The 26,546-nt window shown below is 39.9% G+C and overlaps 1 long non-coding RNA gene across 1 annotated transcript in view; it reads left to right on the top strand.

Moving 5' to 3' along the window:
- The first annotated feature begins 18,247 nt into the window (after nucleotides 1-18,247).
- Nucleotides 18,248-26,546, top strand: part of LOC115325991 — a 43,280-nt gene continuing 34,981 nt past the window's right edge. Inside the window, exons 1-2 of the long non-coding RNA XR_003919549.3 lie at nucleotides 18,248-18,444; nucleotides 19,788-19,868. This is a non-coding gene — a long non-coding RNA (uncharacterized LOC115325991). The remainder of the gene's footprint in view (nucleotides 18,445-19,787; nucleotides 19,869-26,546) is intronic.

Genomic DNA, 26,546 nt, shown 5'->3' on the forward strand with positions numbered 1-26,546 from the left:
CCGGCTCTTGGTAATTTTGAATGCGTTATCGGGCGAGCGCAGGAGACGCTGTCTACACCCCGAGTGTTGGTGGGTTGATTCTAAAACAGCTCGAGGGTTCGTCTTACTTTCTTTACTGAGTGCAATTGAAAGAAGCACCCCCGTATTTTTGCTTTCTTTTAGAATTTCTGTGATTGGACTTATGATGATTCGAAGCAAGTGTTGTTTCAGTAAATGAAAATAGCTCGAAACACTGAAGTGTGTTTTATATACACTCATAAAACTTCTACATTCTAATTTGAGCTCTCTGCGCCTCCCTAATTTGTTTGTCTACAAATCGTTCCTTGGCTGCGTTCACATGGAGGCGACCGTAGCACATCGAATCGAGGTTCGACTATTTTGATTGGTAGTAGCTGGGTAGAAGAGGAAGAAGTTGAGAGACAAGGTGCGTGCGATTGGCTCTTGCTCGATTCGATGTGCTATGATCTCATTTATTTAGACCCAGTAATCGAATAAAGAAATCAAACTGACCAGAAACGCATGAGCGTTAGTACACGATGAAAACAGAACAGCGCTCATAAGCGAAGAAAAAGGAAATACGATACGAGAGGTGCTGTCTCGCACTTGAAATTTTAATGCGCTGAAAGATAATAAAATATTAGAAGGAGATTAAAAAAAAAAAACATACCGCACGCCAAAATGCCTAAAATTTGCCGCAAGAAGTGGGGTTTTGTTAACATTATGAAATGTTAATCGTGGTAAATTGCAAAAAAAAGTATTTTAATAAATACAAACACAAACCGCTCATTCACGGGAAAAAACTGATGAGATTATTGGTTGAACACTGAAGCCACGGTCACTGCGATGTGCTATGCAAAGGGCTTCAATGATTTTTCTGTTCACTGTTTTCTTGTACTTGCCCACAGTGTAATATGACTTGAAGAAGCGTTACATGTGCGTGCGACCCCTAATGCAACGGGGTTTGGCGGCCTTGAATAATTTCAAGGGGAAAAACTATACTCTCAAATTTCGTCGTTAAGACATCTCCCTTTCAGCCTATACGACACTGTTCACAAGACAAGGCAAGGACGGATGCGACAGACTCTACTTTAAATGCAAGGTACGGACCGCTTTGTACGTTTCTACGCATACCTCTTCGCCCTCAAAAAACTTGGCTGATCTTGAAGGGCGGAAAATATCAAGCGAATGCCATACCGACTTCTGGTTTCTTAAATGGTTGGGATTGCTCTGAAATGTGTAGAGGTACAGTAACTACCATCCCTTTATTATGTAGATAGGTCACTGTTACGTCTAACCCTCTAGTTGTTCTGTTCCGAATAATACTCGCAGGTTTTGTGAACATCATAGACAAAAACAGCTGTCTACTGTTCATCGAGTGTACTCGGGAAACTTATCTATTAAAATCAAAGTAAGACTTTTGAAGTCTTAATTACAAAAACTATCCTGTTAATTATGTGTTACATATAAAGCGCGAATGTATTAATACGCAGATTTACCACATCATAAAAGATCGATTATGTGCTACGGAATAGCCATATATAAAAATTTTGGACATACATAAATGGCGTTTTTTTTTTTCTGAATTCTTATTGAAAGCCGTAATGTAAACATTTGTTTGTCATTTTTTTAGTTGGCCATGCCATTTTTTTAACCACCCACATAGCACCATATATGTGCCCCAGACTCATAAAACCCAGCTATCAAAGCTCATAACTTCAATAACACAGTAACTAGCCCTTGAAAACTACAAGGAACTTTATATTTCGTGACGTATGGCAAGGAGCGTAGCCTTACGTCAATTGATTATTTCTCTTCCCATTATTAAAGCTACTCGGGCAATATTAGGCTGCAATTTGAGATGGAAAGAAGGTAAATGAGGACGGAAGGAACATGTATCATACTATATCAGCACAGAGTCCATGATCTCGTAGATAACCGCCTCTGAACAGGTGTTTATGCACGCCTATTGCGTTTAAAAAAAAACAAAAAAAAAACACAAAAAAACGCATGATCTTAAGGACTTAAAATTAAGGAAAACTATATAGCGTTTTTGTCCTTTTTTTCTAAAAACTATATATATTGTTCGTTTAAAGTAGCTAGAACAAGCTCCGATCGCTACTTGCCAAATGTGACAAAAAATATGGCGTTCAAGGTTTCCCCTCCTAATCAGTTTTGTTCGGGCTTCACTTTATTTTTTGACAAAAATTACATAACTTTGTACTGAATAATTATATCCGACGTCTGTAGACCCATATTCTACCAGCCGAAATGAAATTATTATTTTTTATAGGATGTTGCCTTTTTTGATTTGCTTCGATTTTCCAAAAGTATTAATATTTATGACACTCCGCAGCAAGTGTAAAAAGTTCACTCTAATTCGACTTCCACCACGAAGCGAGTTATGCCTTGCGGCCGACACTTTTTTTTTTCGTCTTTAACGTTCATGCATGCCCTGTACGCGCCGTGAGGAAAACAACTCCCTGCATCTTCCTTTCGTCGATATAACAACTTGGCCACCGGGCCTTCCCTGTATACGTAGTTTGCAGAGCTGCAGTCCCGTGTGCTCTAGTATCGCGAACCCTCATGAAGATCTTGGCCGAACGACGCCTCGTCCAAACTTTCTGACTACTTTTCCTCTTTTTTTCCACCCATTTTCTAGACACAGGCTTCCAGCTAGCGGTTTCATGCTGCTGCTTTCCCGATAGCGAAGCAGATCCGGAATCGGCCTTATCGTACTTTCTTGTTAGCACGTGGTCTCAAGCGGGGATTCGCCCAAAGCTTCTTCTTTTCCTTCTCGCCTCTCTTCCCGATTAGCGTCGATTTTCCTCTTCCCAGCTGCAGCAGATGCATCGCCCCCTGGATTGGCCCGACTCAGGGTGACCGGTATAAAACTTCCCCTTCCCTAAATCTCCCTTTCTCTCTCTCTTTCTTTTTCTTTCTCCTGCCTGGCATGAGGGCAGAATCCCTGGGAAGGTCCAAAATCTTTCCCGTTTTATTCCCCGGCAGGGAGGGCAATTCCCGAGCTGTCCCAGTCGCATATCCACATTTCTTCGTCCGGGATGCCAGCGAAAGGAAACGACTTTGGGGCCGACTTGGCGGTCTGCCGTGCCTTCCTTTCATTTTGGATTCGGTTGGTGTTTGTAGATCCTTCTCCCGAGGCTCGGATCAGCGTGTCTGTGCGGGAGTCCCTACTGGCCGGACGATGTTGCCGCGCTTGTTTTTGCTTCGGTGACGTCAATGCCTCGCCGAGTCCCTTCAGCCTCATTTAGGGAAAGCAGAACGGATGCCACCGACCTGGCTCAAAGACACGAAAAGTTCTCGGCCAACCGTTTGAATTGGCTCCATGGTCAGGGAGGAGTCTCTTTCGTTTGGTATTTTGTATAGGCTGGGTAATGGCGCTATGATGCCGTTTGGTCCAAGCTTTGTTTCACTCCTGTATGTTTTTTTTTCGCTTTTGCTGAAGTTTATAACGACAAAAGGCAAACCCTTACAAAAGCCACTTCAGCCTTCAATTGCAGTAGAAAGGTATATGATGACATATATTATTGATTATGCATAACTTCAGTTCCTGAAGCATTCCAAACCTATGATCGTAACCTTGCAGATGGCACAGAGTGCGATTATAATAATTTTTCCCATACAGATTTTTTTTTTTTAAATAAAACAAACACAGCACGATTCGTCTCCTTGTTGATGGCATTGATTTTTTGTTATAACCGCAAAAGAAAATGTGTAGAGGTGCGTGTGCTGTGGAAAAGCGGAGGTGATGAAAGGAGCACGAATAATTAACCTTAGCCTGCTGGCATGGGACTATATAGATAATATAAAAATAGTCAACAAAACTATGTTTTCTTCTATAGTTTATAATATACGTATATTGTATAAGTTATAAACCATCCTTTTATTATTATTTTCTCTCGAATTTGTACAGAGAAACTGAATGCATTCAGTGCTAGAAGAAGTCGTGGCGTTGTTAATTATAATTTTGGTTTACCTCTCATAGTACTGTTAAAATCGGACATGGGCTTCATCTCCTGAAGACGTAAGCACCAAAGCGAGCTAAAGAGGCAGCTCGGCGAATTGCGAGCCTCAAAATATAGTAACGATGCAAGCGAGCTGGTGAATAGTAACCACGTTGAATTAACCCGAGACAGGGGTAGAAAGGAAACATCAAATCATTAAAGGACAGAAAACAGACAGGACGACATTTCCTGTCGTTCTGTCTATTTTCTTCCTCTTCTACGTTTTGATGTTTCCTCTCTACCCATGTAGGTAGTGAACTTCTGGAGGTGACATGAGGCCACCGTAGGCGAAGCGAGAAGCGTGGAGGGAAACGCGCCCAATGATGTCCAAAACCACAGCTGTTTGGGCCATCGTTGGGGTCGTGTCCCAAGGTCCACATTCACCTATCGTGGCGTCCTGTCGGCTCCAGAAGCTTTCTGCCTCCACGTTTTTCCCCAGTCCCAAGTTCAGTCAACATGCTCAAAATATACTTAGACCGAAAAAAAAAAAAAGAAAAACACAGTCGGCGTTGTTATTTGCTGCGCGCCACTCATTGTCAAAGCAACGACATTATTTTTTTTTTAAAGCATATTATCAGCTACTGTAGTGGCCAGGCTCTCTTCATACATCGCGAGAAAGTGCCTTTCTTGAGTGCGGTGCGGGAAAGTAGATTTTTCAAATTTTGTAGAGTCAAGGTTGATTTTTTTTTTTTTTTTACGAACGTTTATATTACATCGTTGTCCTAAACTAATCCTCTGCTCGTCAATTAACAAGCCCAATTCTCACGATGACCTCCGAGCAGGGCAATCAACGCGCGTGCATGTATTGCTCCCATCCGCGGCGGCGAAGCGCGCTGCGATTTACGATGAACGATTAGACTTTACTACCAGAATAGTGGCCGTGTTTACGGGCCCATATACCGCTCCACGGTCAAGAGGATACATGCTCCGCTTCCTTCGCAGTCCGTGTACGTATGCTGGAAAAAGCCGGAAGACCGCGGAGGGTACTAAACGACCGACACACATTCATCGTCTATATACGAGTCTTCGCCCAATGGTCAGCGTTCCCGCCAATTCGAGTTGGATGAGGCGCGTCAGCTATGCTTGTTTCGAGATCACGTTTAATATACTACGCTAGTGTTTTCTTACCATACGACGCTCTGGTGAGCTGCGTAGTACGTTTGGCTTTTATTTTGTTTCTTTCTGCTGCCCGATTTCTTCTTCAGGGGGATGTGCTTCAGGCGGATGTGCCTTAAGAAAAACAAGGCGTGGTTTATTGATTCGTGATTCTTTAATCCCGCAATCTAATTGGCTGAAGAGCGATAATGAGATGATTGTAAATCCCAACGCCCTACGTATCTTAATTTGCGAGTCATTATAAGTGAATGATTGTATTGTTTTCTGACACGTCTTAATTTTATTTCATATGAAACACTTAATATTTTTGTGGCTTATCAGTTTGGTGAAAAAGCTGTAGCGCGACGCTTATCCTATACTTTTATGTCAAACATGTCTAATTTTAACTAACACATTTGCTCATTCCGAAAAACCGAGATCGAGGAAACGAGAGAAATTTAACATTTCCGGGTTTTCGTAACGTTCTACCCTCTTGGTCTTCATCTTCAATACGAAAGATACGAGTGACAGATGTATCGCAAATATGAGAAAATTGGATACTTAATCCTAACGGCCGTTTTCCTCCTATTCACCCAAATTTAACAACAGAAGATTGTACAGGCCTTTCTCACTCGACGCTGGTAATATTATGTTAAAGAGGCATTGCTATGCAGGGCCGCTGTGGTGGTTAGACAAGCCTGTCGACTTTTCGAATGCTGGCCTTGTAGCGGAAAACCAAGTTGGTAGTGTCTCTGGATAGTCATAAGTTGAATTTTTAGTTAAGCTCATTGACTTTGAAGCAATTTTGAAAAAGGAGCCTTCCGATTGGCGGGCGCCGTGCTGCTTATTCAGGCGAATAGTGGCTGACGAACCGGCTTGCCCCCAAGGCGGGGAAAAGTGGAACGGTTTCATCGCAGGCGATATTCTCGATTGTTCCGGTGTTCAGCTTTTTTAGATTTCTGTTTATTAATGCAGGACATCGTCTTAGTACTGTCGTTATAAGACACCGTTACAGAAAAAAAAAGGAAAAAAAAAACTGTTTCCGTTGCTACTTTTTGAATGGAAAGTCTCGCGCGTTGCTTATTCGAGAAACCGATCCCTGCTTCGTGTTTTGAATTTAATTCCTTACAAATACAGTTTTATTTAGTGATAAATCAAGTAAGCGAAACCTGGAACTCATTTACATATTTTGTCCGTCGCCCTATAATGATATTATCAGTTTTCAACAAAACTGAGTTGAGGCTGTGAATTGAAATGTTTGGTAGTGGAAAGGTGGAATACATTGGGTGAACATCGCAGGTAAGTTTTATCATGAGGGTGTAGGGTGCGTATCGACGCACCATTACAAATATCACACACTCGGTGACAGCTTAAAAAATTCAGGGTGAGGCTCATTATGTTCACACTTGTTGCTTGGTGATTCCTTCTTCCATGTTCTGGTGAGCCCATGCCGCAATTTAATTGGAGGGGGCATAATAAGAATATAATTATAACTCTACGCGCCCCACTTTTTTTATTCTCTCGGTGAATATACAGTTTGAAAAACTAATCAAGACACGTGACTTTCAATTAATATGTTTTTTAGGATAATTCAGTAATGCAACAAGACGTGATTACTAATTCACCGATGGAAGTGTCAGATTAAACGGAACGAAAAGGTATACTGTATCTGAGTAGCATTAAATGTAAGAGTAATATAAAAAATATTTTTAGTTTTTCTAGGTTAGGTTACAATTTACGGATGTTTTCCACAGAAATGTCCACTGAAATGTCCCCAGAAATGTCTAGACTGACTGCTCATTAACCGAAGAAACTCGCAATTTCGTTCTTGATCTTCAAGCCATCTCTTGCTTCAAATGTCCTAACTGATGCAAGAAGCGGAGGAAATAAGTATAAAATTTTGAGGGTATTTTTGCATTCACAGATAAACATAACTCCCAGATCACAAACTAGAAAGAATAATTTCTATATTTTGCGCAAGCTTCTAATACTGGTCGTTATGAATGTTCTTTAGAACTAAATTGTACTAAAAAATTTTGTTTTCTCGCGTTAAACTCGCTTAGTCCACGTGAACTTACGATATCTTGAAATTAGATGTAGCATGATATAATGTTGTGATGGAGGAAATGTGGCACCATTCGCCTATCAATCCTTTGTGTTTTTAACCTTTCAGTTTTTATATTTCAAACTCGGAACATTCGCGTATCACTCCTTTTACGTTTTTACCCTTCAGCGCCATCATTCCATCAAAGGGAAGCATCCAAAGGCTCGATTCGTTCAGGGTAAGTTTAAAACTGGATGCAATACATCGACTGACAGATGAGGAAACCAATTGTCATGAAAATACTCCGCTCTGTACTATGCTTGAGTTACATTAAAAAAATTAACAAAAACAGCAAAGCGGTAGGGTCAATTATTATACCAAATGTCTCTATCAAGCCTTAGACATGGATAGGGCTTACGATAAAGTAAACATCTCCGAAAAACAGCAAAAAAAAAAAACTTCTTCTTTGATTGGGCCGCATGACGAAACATAAAGCGGGTCTATTGATAATTCTGAATTAAGCCAGACTTGTGAACAATTTTCTCATAATATTGGTCTTGCTTATATAGGTTGCATGTATTACGGGTTTGCATTCAAGGGTAAACAAAGAATGAATATCCAAGCGAAACAATTCTACACCGTTCAGAGAAGCTTCCTCAGATTGGTCTGTGCTAAACCCTGATATAATAATTTTGATATGCTTTGGTCATTGTTTAAAAAGGACTAGTTAACATTTTTATATCCTGTACAAATCGACGTTCGATGTCTTTTTTCTTTTTTAAATTAGGCCGCATCTGACATCTCGGAAACCTTTAGATATTTGAAGGGAGAACTTCTATGCTTAGGGAATGCTTGGACTCCAAAGAACATGTTCGTTCGCCTCAAGTTCCAGTCATTTTAATTGTCCATACAAGATTTATACACATCTCTTTATTTTTTTACTTAAAATTTAGAGGCGGGGTTACACAAAAAGCTAATTAATTCAAAATTACGACTCCACATTATTCACAAAATACAGCACCAGAATGAAGGCAGTCATAAAACATCATACAAGCTTCTAGCAACATACTCAACATACGCGAGGACCTTGGATGGCGAATAGGACTACAAATATATTGCGGTGTTCAATATTCGCTTTCATCGGAATACGCTCAAGCGCAGGGACGTACTCGGAAATACCCGTATTGATATTGCCTACGCACTGACTCAATCGCACTTAGCAATTAAGTACAGCCCAATATCTGCGCAATTGTTAGAGAGAAATGATTTTCGCACATTTATACAAAAATCTGAGGAGTGTATATTTCACAACGGCCATTCAAATACAACTCATCTGCCCCTCATACCGCACACGAACATACCATGCCCACTCCTAGGCACGGTAATACTACAGCCTGGTTAGTCATGACTGTATTTTTCCATAGTTTATGCACACGTCCTCTCACGACAGAGAAGCGCTGCCGCAGGAACGAAACCGTTTTCGCACAGCAACCCTCCCAAATTCCACGTTCCCGACGGACCCTCCCCTGTGCATCCCTGACTCCCCTCGCCCGGTTTTCCTCCTCGCCTTTGCGCCTCCTCTCCCCTCTTCCTTCCATTCTTTCTCACTGAGCTTGCCGGTCCCTCGTCCCGCGTTCTCGGAGTCTGGGAGGGAGAAAGCTTCCCCACGCTGGCAAAACCAATTGAGCCGCGATCCCCCACATTTCTGTTTTATATATTTTTACACCGTCGTCTACTGCGTCGTTTTCTTCGTTTATTTTTTTTTGTTCCTATGGCGATGGAACTCTCAATCTTCTTTGGGCTGTTGTGTTTGTGCTCCAGAATCTGTATATTTCTTTTTTTCATGCTGGAGTGGGGCTGCCTAATTTACGTTGCCTCTGGCAACCAATTCTACACCTTCCCCTTTTCACTCCTTCTCCATCCTTCTCGCCCTCTTCTTTTTCCGCCTCTCCTTTCGCTCTTACCGTCTGCGTTGGCTAGCCTCTGTCACAACTATCTTGCTCTGTTTTCACTTGCATCTTTTGCAATCTCTCCGCGGGCTCTTGAGGAGATCGAATTCTCTCCTTTAGTTTCTTTTTGGTATGTATATTTGTTCGAAAAGTTCCTTAGATGATGCTTATTTTTAGTTTCTTTCAATAATGTTAGTGCTCGTTTTGTTTCTTAAAGTTCGAGGAAACTTTGAACAAGCCGACGAGTCTCTGACCAAATTCCTTACTTTTTTTTCTCTCTTTCTTTTCTGTCTGTCGCCTCTCGTTTCTCTGCAATGCGGCTCCGAGGTGGACGATGAAGAACACGCTGTTTCTTTCCTGTGCTACGTTGTTAAAAATTCAATATATTACGTTCTTATATTTTTCTATTATATTTCCGCTCAAGTGATTAGGAAATAAATATATTCAGCTTCAGTTCTCAACCTGGCGTTTTCATAAGCTCCCTTAGCGTGTAATTGTAAGCTCAGCAAAAATCAGCAAATCACAAAAATCAAAACACAACGCCATAAGTTAGAAAAAGAAACCAATAAAAAAGCATAAACATTTTTTTCGTGTTTTTATTTTTAATTTGCAATAAATGTACCAAAACACCTTTCAAAGGAGGTTGATTCCTCTTAGTCATAAAGAGGGCTACTGAGGACGGTGACCAAATACACAGAGCGAATTTTTCGATAGCCGATTTGTTTCTCAAAGGTCTGATCGGTCTAGGCATTCTGGGTGTGTGACGCATGGTAGTCAAATTCTGTTACTATTTCTCTCGCCAGTTCACCGGCATTTGAGCATCCAGTAAACGGCAGTAAGTGTGACCTTGGGTACAGTTTGTTGCTGTGTATAGCATAGTTTCTATGATTTCATTTTACTCCAGCACGACCCGCTGTGATATCGACGCACTACTTCGGACCCATAATGTATCAGTCCTGACAATGACAATTACCTGTAGAATATTTACACCGTGTTTATTAGAAGATTTAACCTGCACAGCAGTATCCGAAAATATTATTCGCCTTAAAATTGTGTTTAACATCATGTGCAGTTGGTTCGCAAATAATACAATAAATTAATTAGCACAACATCTCAGCGTTTTCGCTGTCCGCATTTTTGAGAAAACAAGCAACATAACGCGGCTGCATTGTAATAATAATTCTAGAGCCACATCTTTGAGTCCCTAAGTTCACTTGAATAAAAGGAAGACACCGCAGAATTAGGAAGTGTTCACAGATATGTGGAGATGATATGAAGATTAAAAATGAAAGGCTTCACGAATCGCAATTGATGTGTGAAGGGCATTCTGCCATATATGAGTGGTCTTAAATCCTTAGGGGGAAAAAACACATCCTTCATTCTACCAAGACTTCGGTACCGCCTCTTAAATTTCCTCTGCTCTCAATAAAGGCCCGTCCACACTCTTGCAACCGAGTACAACCGAGAGAGACCAGACCGGTGTTTCAGCGTCTTGCGAACTCTTAGGACCAGCTTCGCTGCAGCGAGTCCGGCCCTAAGAAGTCGCAAAAGGCTTAAAAACCGGTCTGGTCTCTCGGTCTTACTCGGTCGCAAGAGTGTGAACGGCGCTTAAGTTTTAAATGCTTCCCTCCTCCGTCTCCGGAATTCGCTTCGCAAAGAGTATTTCACGGTGTCTTAGCGTCGGCTAAAACCTCCGTTCAACAGGATGCTTGTTTTTCAACTGCTTTGTTTAGTATACCTCGAAAACGTCAAGAGCCTATCCTAGAATAGCCTTCCCGCCTCGAGGTGTCAAATGACAAGAGTGACGAAACAACCAAGTGCATAACATGTTACACGAATGTTTCCCGGATACGTCTTTCGTCACGCAAGAACGGCCATTTTGTCATCGGCGTTGACAACGTGTGGAACAATTCGGGTTGCGTTAGGGCATTCCCTTTCCGGTGCCTGGTATTCCAGTGCCATGAGGAGAGTTGTGCATGCCAACGAGAAGTTATGGTATAACACGTGGGAAAGCAAATGTAAATAGACGCTTTGAGACAGAAAGAGAGAGAGAGAATAAAGGAAGGTTGTAGAGAGATATGTTAGGTTTTACTATTATTACTTTTTATTATTAGTTATTTTAATAATAGAAGAGCGTGCAGCTTGCCCATAGTTCTCGACAAAGATCGTTAAGAATTAAAAGCTAAAAAAATAACAGAAAAAAGGACATGCGAAGACGTGAAGTTTCATGACAAATTTTCTCCATGTTGTCTAAATTTTTGGGGTTCCTCGATCTCGGGTTTTTGTAATGATGTAGATGAACTTCATAATATATGTAAGCTTCTGACTAGTGCATGAAACGTTCATTCTTACAAAGTATCAAAGCGTTCATTCAATTATACCATCTTGTTTTACTATTCAATCCAGGAGTTATTTATTAAGTACGATACGAAGTACTTACCTGTGCGAAATAATCACATTTCTGCTTCTTTGTAGCCCATAAAGATTTGTTATCCTCGTGCTATGGAAAAATATCGTACTTAAAGCAATATCACGGTGTGTTTTCGCCGGAAGAAAAATATAGTGGTGCAGTGGCTTCAGAGGCAACGCGTGAGAAGGGGGAATCAAATCGTCTTTTCTTCGAGTTGATAAAAAAAAATTACTCCTTTTTTTTATTATCTGCATTTTCGAGTCACACGTGTTTAGCCTAACCTTTAGACAATTTTTATAATAGCGTACGTCATGTTTAAATGTGAAAATTCGTTATCCAAACACAAAATGTCATTCTATTTCGTTTTATTACTGAGCCTGTTATTGAGCTTAGCACACCGAAAGCAAGCACACCAAAGCAATAAACGTCGATAATTAGTTCACATGCTTCTGCTTTTTCATAAACTTAAAAATTTAAGCTTCGCTATGAAAGCTAAGCTATATCCCACCTTGGTACTACCTGGGACTATCATTCGTTAAACATACGTCGTTTACACTACTGGAGTGTTCTGTATTTTGATAGCCTCAAGTCGCCGGCATTTTAAGATATATAGATCGTAGGTTGTTTTTTACATGTATCTTTCTTCGTGATCCATTCGTTTGCCTTCGGGCTAATGCTGTAATCTCATTGGCCGCAGAGCTACGAAGATGGGCTTGGGAGTGACCGCGACCTGCTTTTCTTAAACTGTCAATTACCATAGTTCTTTTCATTCCCCCTTGCCACTATTTTTAATTTTGTCTTTTGAGCGTCCGGCAAGCCGCTTTAATAGTGCTTCGTGTAAGCCATAAATCCGAACATGCCGAAAACCAGCAGTGGCCTTTCGTGAATTACACAGTGCGCAAGTAGAACACAATCCCCTTGTTAAAAGCGAAATCAGCAGTTTCAGTGTCATAAAAAGGTGAACATTTTAGGCGAAAAAAGAGAGGCCGACGTCTCAATGCTGATATAGGAAAAGTTATATACAGTGAAACTTTGGTGGAAAGAAATTCGTATTTTGAGCCAGTTTTCTGTCTACCAAAATGGCCGCCCCAAGGCAGGTATCGGGTGTATTTTTCAGGCTAGTTCGGATATATTCCACATGCTGTTACAACTTTACATCAGGCATAACCGCCTATTAAACCTGCTATTGTGTCAAGCTATACGTGATAAAGTGAGGTTGCGTGATCCCCGATTAAATCAACTCAATATTTGCAATCAAATTGTAACGTTTACTAAAATATTAAAGTAAAATGCACAGGAGTATAAAAACGTTTTGAGTGCTCGTTCACCTGCCAACATACATTTGCTCATACACGTGAGCTGTGAATCAGAACATAAGCATTTTCCAAGTCTTATGTGTGCAGAGGCTTCAGTGTTATGAAAACAGCACATTCAATATGATTTATATATTAGCGAAACAGTAAAATACTCTGCTTGAAATGCTTTTAGTCTATTGTTTTAGGCAAATTCAGATGTAGGCATTGTAATCAATCACATATGACATGGGGCGTTGTAAGAAGTTATATCTATGGCGATATTGCACCCGACCTATTGTTTTACATTATTCTTAGTGACTTAATGTTCGCCTTTGTTTCCAGTACGTTTTGTAGTTATTATTATAAAAAACAATCTCAGGCGAATTGTTTCAGCCAAGGATATGTACGATTCCTACCCTTTCCACGGGCTTGCATTGCATTTATACGGCCTGCCAAACTAATGCGGCAACTGCGAAAAACCAGAAGACCCTTAGTTTACAGAACAGCCAAGAGGAATTTTTTGCAATATTTATTTCGAGGCCCTCGAAGTACGCCTGCTTGATATTTGGTTAGGGTTTGTCTCCTTGCGATTATGTAGCTTTTATCGATCTATATGAATTATGTTGCGACTTCAGTTTTACCCACAAACTATGAATTACCATACGTCAAGCACGCTCCAACACAGCTCGACTTCATATGTTGGCGTAGCCCCTACTTTTCGGGAGGAAACTTAAGGCAAGCGGATTAGTCAGCCGACAAAGACATGCCGATATTCACGGTCTTCATGACGCAGGTGCTGTTAATCCTGTTCATGGCTTCGCCAAGTGCCTCGGAGGGCGATGGGGCCTGCCCTTCGTCATGGTCACCGGATCACTCTTTCCACACCGTCTCAGCAGGGCAAGAGGAAGGTCATGCTGCCTCACTTTAGACGCGGCCAACGTAGTCCCTTTCCTACAACCGCATGACGGCACACCGGGATGTAACTGTTTCCGTCCGGCGGCTACCTTCAAAAGGATCTTCCTCGATGGAATTTTTGGGTTCGACAAACAATATCCACGTTCAGTCTTCATGGCGCAGGTTAGTTACATGCAAAAGGCAAATTTCAGACATCCAAATAACAACATATCCTTTGAAGTGTCGTGCCTGACCGACGTAAAGCGCCTTCTAACTTTTTCTTTCGACGCTGTCATGTTTGTATTTCATTGCAAAGCTTGTATTGATATTTTCTTTTGCCTTGCTGCTGCTTTCTGATGATGTAGAAATAAACCAAGGTCCTAGGACTCTAACTCAGCTAGCACAATTCACTGACCTTGAAGACAGTGTTGGAAAGCTTCATGAGAGTCAATATATACTCCTGCAGGAAGTCACTTAGCTAAGAGAGCGCCAAAAGCAGGCTAATGCGACCGTTTCAGGTCTTGAGGAACGCGTAACACCGAATTCGAGCGAACTTAACTACCGGAAGGAAAGAGATGGTTGCGTTACACCTGCTGAGCCTCACGTTACCAAAGCTTCTAGCGAGCTGTCTAAATTAAAAACAGGCTGCCACGAAGTGGAGAGCAGGTCCCGTTGTTCTAATTCATTATTTTTCGGAATGGCTCACACCAACAAGGAAACTTGGGCTGAATCCGAGGGATGGGTCATGGGCCTGTGTTCCAAGAAACTCAGTATCAAAGTTGTACCCTTCCGGAGTTGAAGGAGCTCACAGTATAGGTGCACTAAATTCATAGAAATGACGTCCTATCGTCATAAAAGTTTCATCGTTAAAAAAAACGGCATTCTTGGTTCAGCGCACCAGCTTAAAGGCACATGTATTGCAATCAGCAAAGATTTTTCATTTTCTGTCAGGCTTGCATGCCATGTATAATATTTTCTATTTTGCTAGATAAAAAAAATGCCTTTCCGGTTCCATCAGGACAAGCTCTTGATATATGGCAAGTGTTTTTTTGATCGATGACGTTCTGGGATCAGTTACTGAGAGATGCGTGGAGCAAAGCCACCGTTCGTTCCCTTTGACTTCCCATGGTGAATCCGCAAAATACAATGTTATCAACAAGAAATATTTCGATTATTCTGTTATGTTTACTAACATTAGATGCCTGAAGCCACAGAAATAATTAGTATTGCTTCATTGAAACATGTAATTCCAATTTTGTTGAGCTTACTGAAACGTGACTGAATCCTGACATATCGGGTGCTGAATTGTTTCCTTTTTATCCAAACTTTCGTATTTAAAGTACAGGTGCCACCGAGTCACTAAAAAGAGGTGGAGAGTACGTTTGGCTATTAATAATCAAATCATGTCTTGACTCATTCCGATTTGTACCGGTCTAGAAGTGGTATGGGTTTACCTCCCTACTGCGCTATCTGTTGTGCTAGGCATATGTTAGGCCACTTGATAGCTATAAGGAATTAAGTATTTAGCTTAACAAGGTATCGTTCTGAACTCGGTATTCAATATCATAAGGTGCCAGGCGTACTTCTTGGAGATTTTAATTACCCGAATATTCATTGATCTACCTTCCCATCCACTTGCACTTCCTCTTAAGAATTTATAGATATTTGCCTAGTTTACAACCTATCAAATATTATCATGCAGCCTACCAAAATTACCGACTGCTGCAGCAACATACTCGATTTTTGTTTGAACTAGGAGCCTTCACTATTCAGCAGCGTCATCTATTTACCAGGAATTAGCTACCTTGTTGTCATCGACATAACACACACGTTCGCTCTCTCTCTCTCTCTCTTCCTGTTCCTCGGAAATAACACTATTGCAAATACATTCGAGATTACGCTATAGGGCTGCATACATTTCCATCAACTCATGCTTCGAAGGCTTTTACCAACCATTCTCTGTAAATTTTGAGGAAAGAACCGTCGGTGAAAATTTATCGCTCTATAAAAAGATGCTAGCCCGCTCAGTTGAGCGTTTCCTTCCACTGATCTGCATTATATCTGAAAACTGTCTCGCGGTGTGCATTATAACAGTCCATAGTCATGCAAATAAAAAAAGACGGTAATTAAACTAGCGAAGTCGGTTAACAATTTAGTCTCGTGGGATGCATATCATGCATGTGCTAGAACATACAAACCACCATTACGGATGCCGAATCAAAATTTGATACTCATGACCATTTTAACAAAAAAAAGTTATGAAAAGTGATAAACTCAGCTCTGTCACTTCCATTGGAGTTAAATAAATTACGACGGCATTTCCCTTTCAGACGAAGATAGCGTTCTTGATCTAAACATACTGTAAACGACTTAATTTTCGCGAGGACCTAATTTATGTGAATTGCGCGAATCGCCTACAATTTGCGAAGAATAGGTCCCGGAACAATTCCGGTAAAATGTAAACACATTAAAATATATATTGAGATCCCACCGCGTTGCGGAAATTAAACCCGCGAATTATTCCAAAACTTCAGGTTTGATCTAAATCGCGAAATATATGGAACCCGCGAAAAATAAGTCGTTTACAGTATTCTCAACCTCAATCTTTACTAACGAAGACTTGCTAACCGTTTCCGAACCAAGCCCATTATCTCACCCTCAGATGAATCATAATTTACGACGCAGGCGTATTGAAAGCAATAGATGACCTAAACGTATCCTCGAGCTCTGGGGATGACCAAATTAAGTCCGAAGATATAAAGGATAACTAAACACATTTTCCCTGGTTTTCACTGTGACATATTCTCACATCCCTCACGCTTTATATAGTTCCGTCTGACTGGAAAATCATTAGCGTAATTCCTGATCACAAAACTGGCGATCGTCAGCTCATAGGTCATTACCGTCCCATTTCTCTCACCAGTGTTCCGTCTAAGCTTTTAGAGCTTATACTTTATTCAAATATGATCACCTTTCCTGACGCTCAGAACCTTACTTTCCAACATCGGCAAGGATTTAGTCAATTTTACTGGTGTGAAACCTAGGTAGCCGCTTTCCTTGCTGACATTTATTATGCTTCGAATTGAATGTTCAAACTGGCACCATTTCCATTGACTTCCCCAAAGCACTCGACGAAGTTCCTCGTCAACATCTTTTAACGAAGCTTAACCTTATCAATATTCACCAATACGTTGTCAAGTAAAATTCGGAATCCCCGGCCCGCTGCCGTTCCTAATCTAAATTAATGATCTCCACCGTAAAATATCTTCATCTGTGCTCCTGTTCGCCGACGATTGTGTCATATACCAACCCATTTTTTATACCATGATCATGTAATTCTTCAGAAAGACATTGCGTCTCTAATTGAGCGGTGCAAAAAGTGGCAAATGAACCTAACCTTTAATAAATATAAATCCCTGACATTTTCCCAAAGTTCACGTGCCACATCATTTTTGTTTACCTTTCTGACACACAGGAAACAGCCTGCTCATCTTATGAATACCTGGGTTTTCATCTCACCCTTGACCTACGTGGACTACTCACATAACCTCAGTTATGCTGATAATAATCGTACTCTTGGATATTTGCGTCGAAACCTCTAACTTCTTACACCTTTCGTAAAACGACTAGCGTACACCACTCTTATAACATCCAGGTTAGAATATGCCTCATCTTGGTCTCTATGGCACTAATGCCTCACAAATGATCTATAATCCGTTCAAAACAGAGCCATTCGTTTTGTTTATAACAACTACTCAAGATACCGCAATCACGAGTACGCCATTCAGCTAACCTTCATTCACATTCCATTCGCCGCCGAGTGTCACGCCTCTTTCTCCTTCATCAAATTTTGTTTTATCGCAATATCCACCTTAGAAAATAATTACTATCACCCCCACATCGTATATTCCTTCGTTTCGATCTCCCATGTAAATTACGTCAAATTCGGTCGTCAACTCTTTCTCACGAGACATGCACACCACAATTGGCTATCGAGGATTGGAGTTCGCTACCTTACAACATCGCTTCTATAAATGATACTACTGAATTTGCTGAATCCATTGCCCTCTTTCTATTTAAGCTAGCTAATTATAGTACAGTGTTATATATCCGTGAACTGTTCTCTTTTTTGTTTTATTGCCACCGCGTAACATAATGCCCCACGGGCCCTCAAGAAAAATAAATGGTGATGGCGACGATACACACAAGGACAGCGTTGTGACACCTTTAGTTTCACACTTTTTTTAAAAATATATGATGATGATGACGATGATGATGATGATGACAGTAACGCGACTCTTTTCCTACGAAGCGGGTGGGCTTGAGCTGGTTCATGCTCAAGCCAGGGGGCGTAATGGGAGTGAAGCCCTCCTTAATTGGTTCCATGTGCATCCACCCTCTCTCCTGTTTTCTTCCTCAACGCTGTCACTTTAAGTGACATCAGCATTGTCGTCCATCTGGCTGCGATCGTTGCCGTTTTACTTTTACGACCGTCGCAGTTGAGTTTAAAATGGACGGTGTTCGGGTCGCCCCCGGCCATTCGTCAGCGTCAGAAACCCCTCCTCGCTTTTTGCCAAGGTCTCCTGAATTTCTATTGGCCGGTGAACGGCGGTACAATGATTGACGTCTCCTCCAATGAGGAATCGTTCGGTTTAGTTCCATTGAGTAATTCAGTCGAGCCAGCGTGCTCATCTTGACGATGCAACGTATCTACTGATGGACCCGCTCATATAAGGTATGCAATATGTTATTTTTTTATCATTTATTGTTGAATAATGTCACACAACTAGAGATAGCTTTTGCTCTCACTACTTAATAGTGAGGTTGTAGCATAAGAGCCAACAAAATATATCTGTGGCAGCCTCTATACAAATTCATATTATGGGCTGTTTCATTCGATTTCTAAAAACCTATCAAAGGTAAAAAGGATGTACAGGGTGTGACCTTAAGAACTAACAGATATGGGGCAGCCTTGCATAATTCGAATTCCAAACGTACGTACCTTAAATAGGTCACGCAAACGTCGTTTTACAAGAATACTTATGTATATTCTTTTAAACCTCAAGTCAAGAGTTTTAAAATTTAAAAAAAAGAAGCAATATAGGCGGCTATGTATTTCCTACGCCTTATATCCAGATATTTGTCGACTGCACACTAATTTGCGAGCTTGCTCCCTGGTGGTCATTGCTAATATATTTCTTTAAAAGTATTAATTATCACGATTGTCTTGCTTATTTCCAGTTTCTGCTTTTGGTTTTTGCGTTTTTTTTTCTCGTTCAGCAAGCGACCCGGGTGCGGGCTCTTAAAACAGTCTGCAGACGACAACCAGGCTGGTAAAAGACATAGGAAATACACGGCCTCTCATTTCGCTTTATTTTTAATATTTTATTGCCTAAGAATTGAGCTTTAAAAATATACATAAAACCTCCGGCGAAACTAGGTTCGCGTACCCAATGTCAATCATGTACGTGTGGAGGTGGAAGTTTGAAAGGGCGCCTGACGTGTTAGTCCTTACGGACCCAAACTGTATTAGATGAGCACCGGTAATCTAAACAGGCTTCCAAATGTTTGCGTGCGACAGTTAAATCTGGGAATAATGTGGTGACGTAACATATTCCAAAGTATTGGGCTGCATGATATAAAAATATAGCCTTAAATGTTTTTAGCTGTGTAACAACTAGATTCACTGTCAAACATTTATATGTTGCAACGAAGCTACTCGTTTCAAATATTCGCACTTCAATGTGGCCCTGATAATATGAGATTTAAATATTCCCGTGTGTAACTAGCTCGAATTTTGAAACATCAGTGAGTGTGCGTTTCAAGAAACATAATAAATCGGTATCTCGATAAGAGGCAATTTGTTACCCCTAGGTGTCTACCCCCTCCTCAACACCGGGTGATTACGGAAGTATCCTATGTAGTAAAAACCTCTATTTGATGAGATTAAACACGATTATAGTGTGGCAGCTTAAACAAATAGAAATACAAGCATCAAATGTTTTTTTCAGATTGTTTAATAGCCCAGCCCATCTTTAAATAATATCAAAGTCATAAAACACTTATTTTGTACTCCAGATTCATCGGAAATATTGAAGACCTCATCCCCACATGAATTGCCAGCGTCGTCAAGGGATACGATTTCACAAGAAGTTTGAGGTAAGAATCATTCCATTTTGTGAGCTAAATATTAACAAATTGAAGGAAGTGTTTTATTTTTTAACGCTAGGATGCGCATTTTTAAAGATGCTATAATATAATATTTAAAACAATTTGAACATAAAATGTGCTGACATGCCTTAAAAAGAAAAGAAAAAGACTAGTGAAAGTTGACACGTGTATATTCTAAGGCTGAGGGTTGCAAAGTTGCGCATTTCTAGAGTCGCAGGAGTGTACGTATACAGCATATTACGTGCAGTATTACTTTATATTAGAGAGTGTAGCATATAAAAAATTAAAAAAACAAAGTTAGGGTATAAGATAACACTGTTTACAACAATGCAACACTAAATATATGGTGACACAGACTGACGAGCTATAATTAGTTAATCAATTAGTCGTACTCACGAACGTGGATTTGGTGCTTGGATGCATATAGGCGATTGCGGACACGATGGTAGTTTGCCGAACGTTAGCTGCTGAAACAAAAATAAAAAATAGCGATTGGTATTGATGTAGCAAGTGCGTAGCGTACTAAATTAGTGAGTAAATTATTAACTTTTTATTAAAAGAAATCTAGCCCCATTTATGCCCATATTTCTTTAATGGAATCATTATTTTAAAGCGCCCGGGTGGAGTATGAGACAAAAAAGACATATGGAAACGGCTATTGTGCCCCCTTCCAGTAAAAAAAAAAAAAAGAGCTCAGCACATGACATTCGATCAACAATGCCATGATTACCGTTTGAGATAAGGTCAAACGAAGCTTTTAACCTTAATTAAATTTAATATTGAATAGAAAAAAATGTATAACCCAGGAAAGTCTAACTGTTGTTCCGTAAAGAAGGTGGGTCGATGTCTCCCTTCTAAAATGTTTATGTTCTCGTTACCAAAAGACTTATATTTATAAGATTGGCTGAAATGTTTAACCTATAGTTTTATGTAATAACAATGATGCACCTCTGTTTTAGTGGCAAAAGATGTATGTTTTCAGAGAACAAATTGTGACGTCATAATACAAAGCGTTTTTTTAACATACGCTAGTGAGGGCAGCTAGCACGACGCAGCAAGTGATAAGCGAATCCTTAAAATTATATCCCCCAGGGAGCCTGGGCTGTTCGAACGTGTCAGTTGTAAAAATTAGTAATTTTTTAATGTGTAATCCAATCAATTGAAACTAAATAAAAACTTTATTCACATCACATAGAGGTTGGCGGTGCAAACAAAAAGCCCATGGAAGGATTGACTATGGGTCTGCACCCTGCAAAATCCTTAAAATGACAGCAGGGGCGCGTAATAAATGAAGCGGATAGTTACATGAAACGTACGTAATAACATTGCAAATGAAACACGATTATAACAACATCGATGGAACAAACAACGTAAGAAGGATTTAAAGTGCCAAAAATAGGAGAACAAAACACGATGGTAACAGTAGCGATATCACAACCATCATAATGATTTACGGTTGCTAATCAACACCAAGGTTATTTAGTAAAAACAGCCTGGTAAAAACTAAGTATTTGACGGCAGCAGCATGTACGTGTTAGTGAAATGAACCAGCCGCAAATGCACGTATGTCGTGTGTGTGTACTTTACGTTTTAAATGAGATAATTCTAAAGTAAGTATGGTGTGTTTCCTAATGTTTTATTATATCATGGTAAAAACGTAGTGTTGCGTAACGGAGCTAGTGAAGGTGTGCGAAATGTTTTAAAAGGCTTGTTTTGTGTGAGCATCGTATGCATATTAGCTGTGTTTCTTATGGTACGTTTCTGAATAACGTGCTCTGTGTTGGTCAAAGTCCTTATTCCCCAGACCAAAAAAAACAAACAATAAATAATGACAGACAAGAACAGATAGTTATACAGGACGTTTTATACACTGTGACCGAAACTAAAGCAATTTAGATTGTCTACCTACAGTTTTTTTTCTATTTTTTTTCAGCAGTCATATCAACATTATTTCATGAGGGATGTTCTTCAAAGAGTACTCGGAGGTGTTTCGTTATTGAAGAAATTTGAATACGTACTGAACAAAGCTTAAGGTCAAGTTTGGGAACATTAGGAAATTTATTTCTGGGTCTGCAGAGCACTGCATGTGTTTTTGTTGTGTTAATCATTAACGGTTAGCGAATTTGACATGGTCCATCGTAGAGCAAGCGGAAGCGATGGGGAGACAATCGTTTGAGGTACCCATATTTAGGTGAAACAATGTTTCACATGAAAAAACAGGAAAAAAGCTTGCATGAACTATGTGTTTCGTCGAGTCAAACACATGGAAGGCATCTAATAATTTCTGTTCAAGTCAATTCAAGTTGTAGAACACGTCTTCCCATATTTTTTATTTTGATTCTTCTATTTTGAATAGTTAAAAATACCGGTTCTGGCATAAGTTTGAGGAATATCGAGAATTTAAGTTCCAAATCAATCGTTGGAAATATTGGACATCTGTAATAAAACATCAGTTCTCGCTTTAGGCCTATTGTAGGTTAGAGGCTCCATTTAATAAAATGATGTGTTTTGTAGACGTATTGACGTATTTTTTAAAATTATTCTAAGTGAGAAAAACGTTTGGCCCTTTTTGCGTCAAATATCTCAGTTGAGCCTTCAGCAGCCTGGAAATATAAATCCTTAAGCCTAAAATATGTTGTCGATAGGAAAAATTGCTTCCAACTTTCAACCTTTTTGTTGAAGTCGAATTTTACACCAAAATATAATAATTTTTACTAAGACTTTTCATTAAAAATATAATTTTGGCTGCGGGCCACCACATTTGGGCATCACAAATTCGTCGAAGTCTATTTCACACTCGATACATTGCATATATGTTCAGCGAGGAACATTCTATGAAGATGACGTTAAAGAAAGTCCCGCAACAATCTTTTCAAACCTGGAGGTATTTTAATGACATAATTGAAACAGCTACAAGAAATTAATGATGTAGTATTGTCTAAACACCGGTATACCTAACCAATTGTAGTTATGTCAGTTTTTAGCCAATAAAATTATTTTTCTGTAGGTGTTTCAAGTATGGGATTGGAATAGCTTTGGACTTACACTGAGACGTCGCCCTTAGACATGACCGAATGATAGTTGATCGGGACGAAACTTAACGAAACCAGAATAAAGGTCATGTGAAGACGACACGACGCATGCTGACCGATAATTCACATCAGCCGGACAAGAAAATCACAAATTCAAAATTATTTAATAACTTCCATTATATGTAGCATTGGTATGGGCTAGCTTTCATAACAAGGTTTTGTCTTACAGCGTCAAATTCTTGCGTACTTGAATGAAATGTCTTAATCCGATTCTTAAGTGTTTATCATATTAATAAGTTATATTAGTCTAAGGCGAATACCACAGAGTGGTTCTTTTTGTCTAGAAGCTGGGAAAGTCAGAGGTAATCGCTCAAAGCAGTGTTCTTGAAATGCTGCTGCACAAATCATATTGGTCATTCCGTTCTAAACCGTGCCCGAAATGGTTATTTTTTTAAGCTGTTCGTAGTTAGTACATTGAGATTTCGAACGTTGGCATCGTCCGTGATGTAAGGGGAAAAGAGAAACAAGTGTAACACGGGGACATTGAAAGAGCAGAGCGAGCAGGTTCGTGATGTATCGTCGTGTGTCACCAATCAACTTCGTGACCACTGGCTTTCGGTTATCGAAGCAGGTTATGATGTGAGTATTATTTAATTTCGCCTGCTTTGTTGGTTTTGTATTATTATGTTTAAGTGAAGATAACAGTTTTTATTTCATTTATCATCATTTCCAGACTTGTTCTTGAAGTCTCGTCAACTTATATATTTTTTCAAATGTTTGTTATACATATACAATTTAATTTTTATTTCTGTCGTTTGAAATTGTATTGGTTCTACAAACTAAGAAAATATGAACGTGTTGAGAATTTTTTTGCTTTGCTTATAGCTACTCCATGGCCCGCATTGTTCAGTACAGTTATGCGAGACTTTTAGGATGATGCGGTTCTCCTACAATAACCTCGCGAATACATGAATGCAATTCATTTTTGTTTCATAAAGGCTTGCACAGTTTACATGATTGTTCAAGATTAGCACCAGCTGTGTGCATCTATGTGCCACTAGTAATATATTTTTTTTTACTTTCTCAGTTCGAAATGTCAACCTACCTCGTCACATGAACCGCTTTCAACATTTTATAACACTTTCATTAAAACCAATATTTATATTTTACACTCAAGTACAGACGACTCAGACGACTAAAATATTTAGATACACCCCGAATATTATTTCACTATTTTTTCTGTATCCTAAGATGTGCTGCTCAGGCTTCTGAAGGTACAGTGCACTATATTTGAGTTATAGCGTATTTCCCTTTCTTGTTCGTTATTGAGGGTTACTGTTACTTTCTTTGTTACTACATAGTTTTAGCTAGTTTCCGATCCGCACAGAAGATTCGACATAGGCATCTATAATGTATAGTGTTTTCTTCTGCATATCAAAGTACACACAATTAGGTGATTATTAGCGGCGAATATAAACCAATGCTGAGGATGTTAATAGTTTTAAAAACATAACAAAGTAGACTAGTTTTATAGGCGGTTTTGGTAAAAATGGACTACACTTCGCAATCAGTAGGAAAGAAATGCCATTCCCAAGTCTTTTCAACATCAGCCTACTCCCGGTGAAAACATCCACATCATCTCCGATTGGTTCATCTGTGAAACAAAAATATCGTAGAAACAAGCAAAGGAAACGCCTAAAAGCTTCAAAACAATAACACCACGAGAACCTTTAATGAAACCCAATGACGAAATTTTGATCTTCCGGACCCCTTCGGTGTGCCATCCCTACATCCTTTCCCCCTTCCTATCTTCCTTTGTTCACCCTCCTGCATCCGCTCTCATTTCCGTCACTTAGTCCTCCCCCTATAGGAACCACGATGCTTCTTTGCCTCCTCCCCAACGACCAGCTAAGCCTCACGTCTGCCAGGGGTTAGATTGCGTGAGAGCTTTCGAAGCCACGCCAACCGACGCATGCACGCACCAAGTTTGGGTTGGCTGAGTCACGTAGAGGGGTATTGCTTGCCTCAGGACCGAGTAGGGTCCCAAGCGGCTTTCCAAGTTCCCTGGACAACGAAACCCCATGTTCGTGAGATTCAGGGTCGGAGGTTCTTCTTGGGCTTATATCCCAGCTTTATCAGAAAGTCAGTGCAAATGACGTATTCTGAAAAGAAAATAACATCAGAGCTGATAACTCACCATTGGCGAGATTACCTCAGTTCATAATAGGTTTATCAGGTAGGTTCTTTATCCTGATTACTAATATTTTTTTTTTCATAGCCGCATTCCCACATTTATTCGGTCGAGAGTATTCTCACTCAGTTCATAACGAAAATATTGTGAATATGCTGTTTCCTAGAACTTCCGACAATATACAGCTAAACAGCTGTGGGAAGACGGTGAACAGTATATTACATTTGGTGATTGCGGCAGTTGCTCAGCATGATGTTTGGTTTAAATATAGGCAATTAACGTGTTTCTTTCAAGCGTCCCATAGGTTACAAAATCTGTTGAGACTGTGTCCGCGTAGCTTGAGAAACCTAGGAGCCATTCGCCTAATCTAACTTTGATATCTTTTCTGGAGTTAAAAATGCATATATTTGGAAAGATTATCTTAACAAGAACCAATGATTATACCCTCACTTTGGTGTTAGGAAGGCGGACATTTTTGTCTTCAGTTACTTGTTACTAAAACAAGGATAAAAATTTGACTGCCTGATATTACCCGTAATGTTTTATTAATAAAGTACAAAGGAATACTCGAAAAGGAGGTCAATGCCTGTATTACATATCGTATCACCCACCTTGCTTCAAATGCCTGTGCCTTAATGTTCAAGACGCCAGGCGCAAAGTTCTGCCTGTGTGGTTAGGCAACTAAGAAGGAGTGTGCAATTAACGTGCGAACAATCAAATTTCAAAACTTATTTCAAACCAAAAAAGACAATTTACGCCACAAAGCTCAGGTACTCCGATAAGTGGAGGAGTGGAGTCTCCAAACGTTTTGGCTAAGGGGCCGATTTGGTGATCCTTTGCAGTCCCGAGAGCCGGAAAATAGATGAGGCAATATAAATATATAAATACTAAACAAATAAACCTAATCAGGCATTTAAGTACAAAAATGTAAAAGAGAGCAATAATTCAGAAAGAAATATAAAGTGAATGAATAGATATGCCTTATTTATTAATGCAATATGTTGATAATTATGCCATTACAAGTTAGTTTTGACCTAGAAAAGTAACCAGGCACAAATCAACGCGCATAAAAACCTTGGCGCGTTTACACAGGGCACAAGACTAATAAGAACTATAGATTTGACAATGACAATGTGTAGGAATTTCATCATAGTTACAGAGACACGATGAAGCAGGGAATTTATGCGGAAAGTAATGCTGGTTATTACAATGTAGAATAAATATTATGGCGAGAGAATCCGCTTTTCGATTCTGTTCTTTCTCATTCTTTCTGATATCTTCGTTAGCGCTCTCGGTGCCCGTCGCGGCGCCGTTGTTTTTTTACGCGCTTCTTAGGTTTCGGGCCGCGGTCCGGGGTTCGGAGGCCCCTGGTTTATAGATATATTTTCTATTCCTCAATTTTCTTGGGAAGGGTGGATATTTATGTTCTTTTAAAATTCTCTT

The sequence above is a fragment of the Ixodes scapularis genome, unplaced genomic scaffold (assembly GCF_016920785.2).
Source record: "Ixodes scapularis isolate PalLabHiFi unplaced genomic scaffold, ASM1692078v2 PGA_scaffold0__279_contigs__length_252992795, whole genome shotgun sequence".
Lineage (NCBI taxonomy): Eukaryota > Metazoa > Arthropoda > Arachnida > Ixodida > Ixodidae > Ixodes > Ixodes scapularis.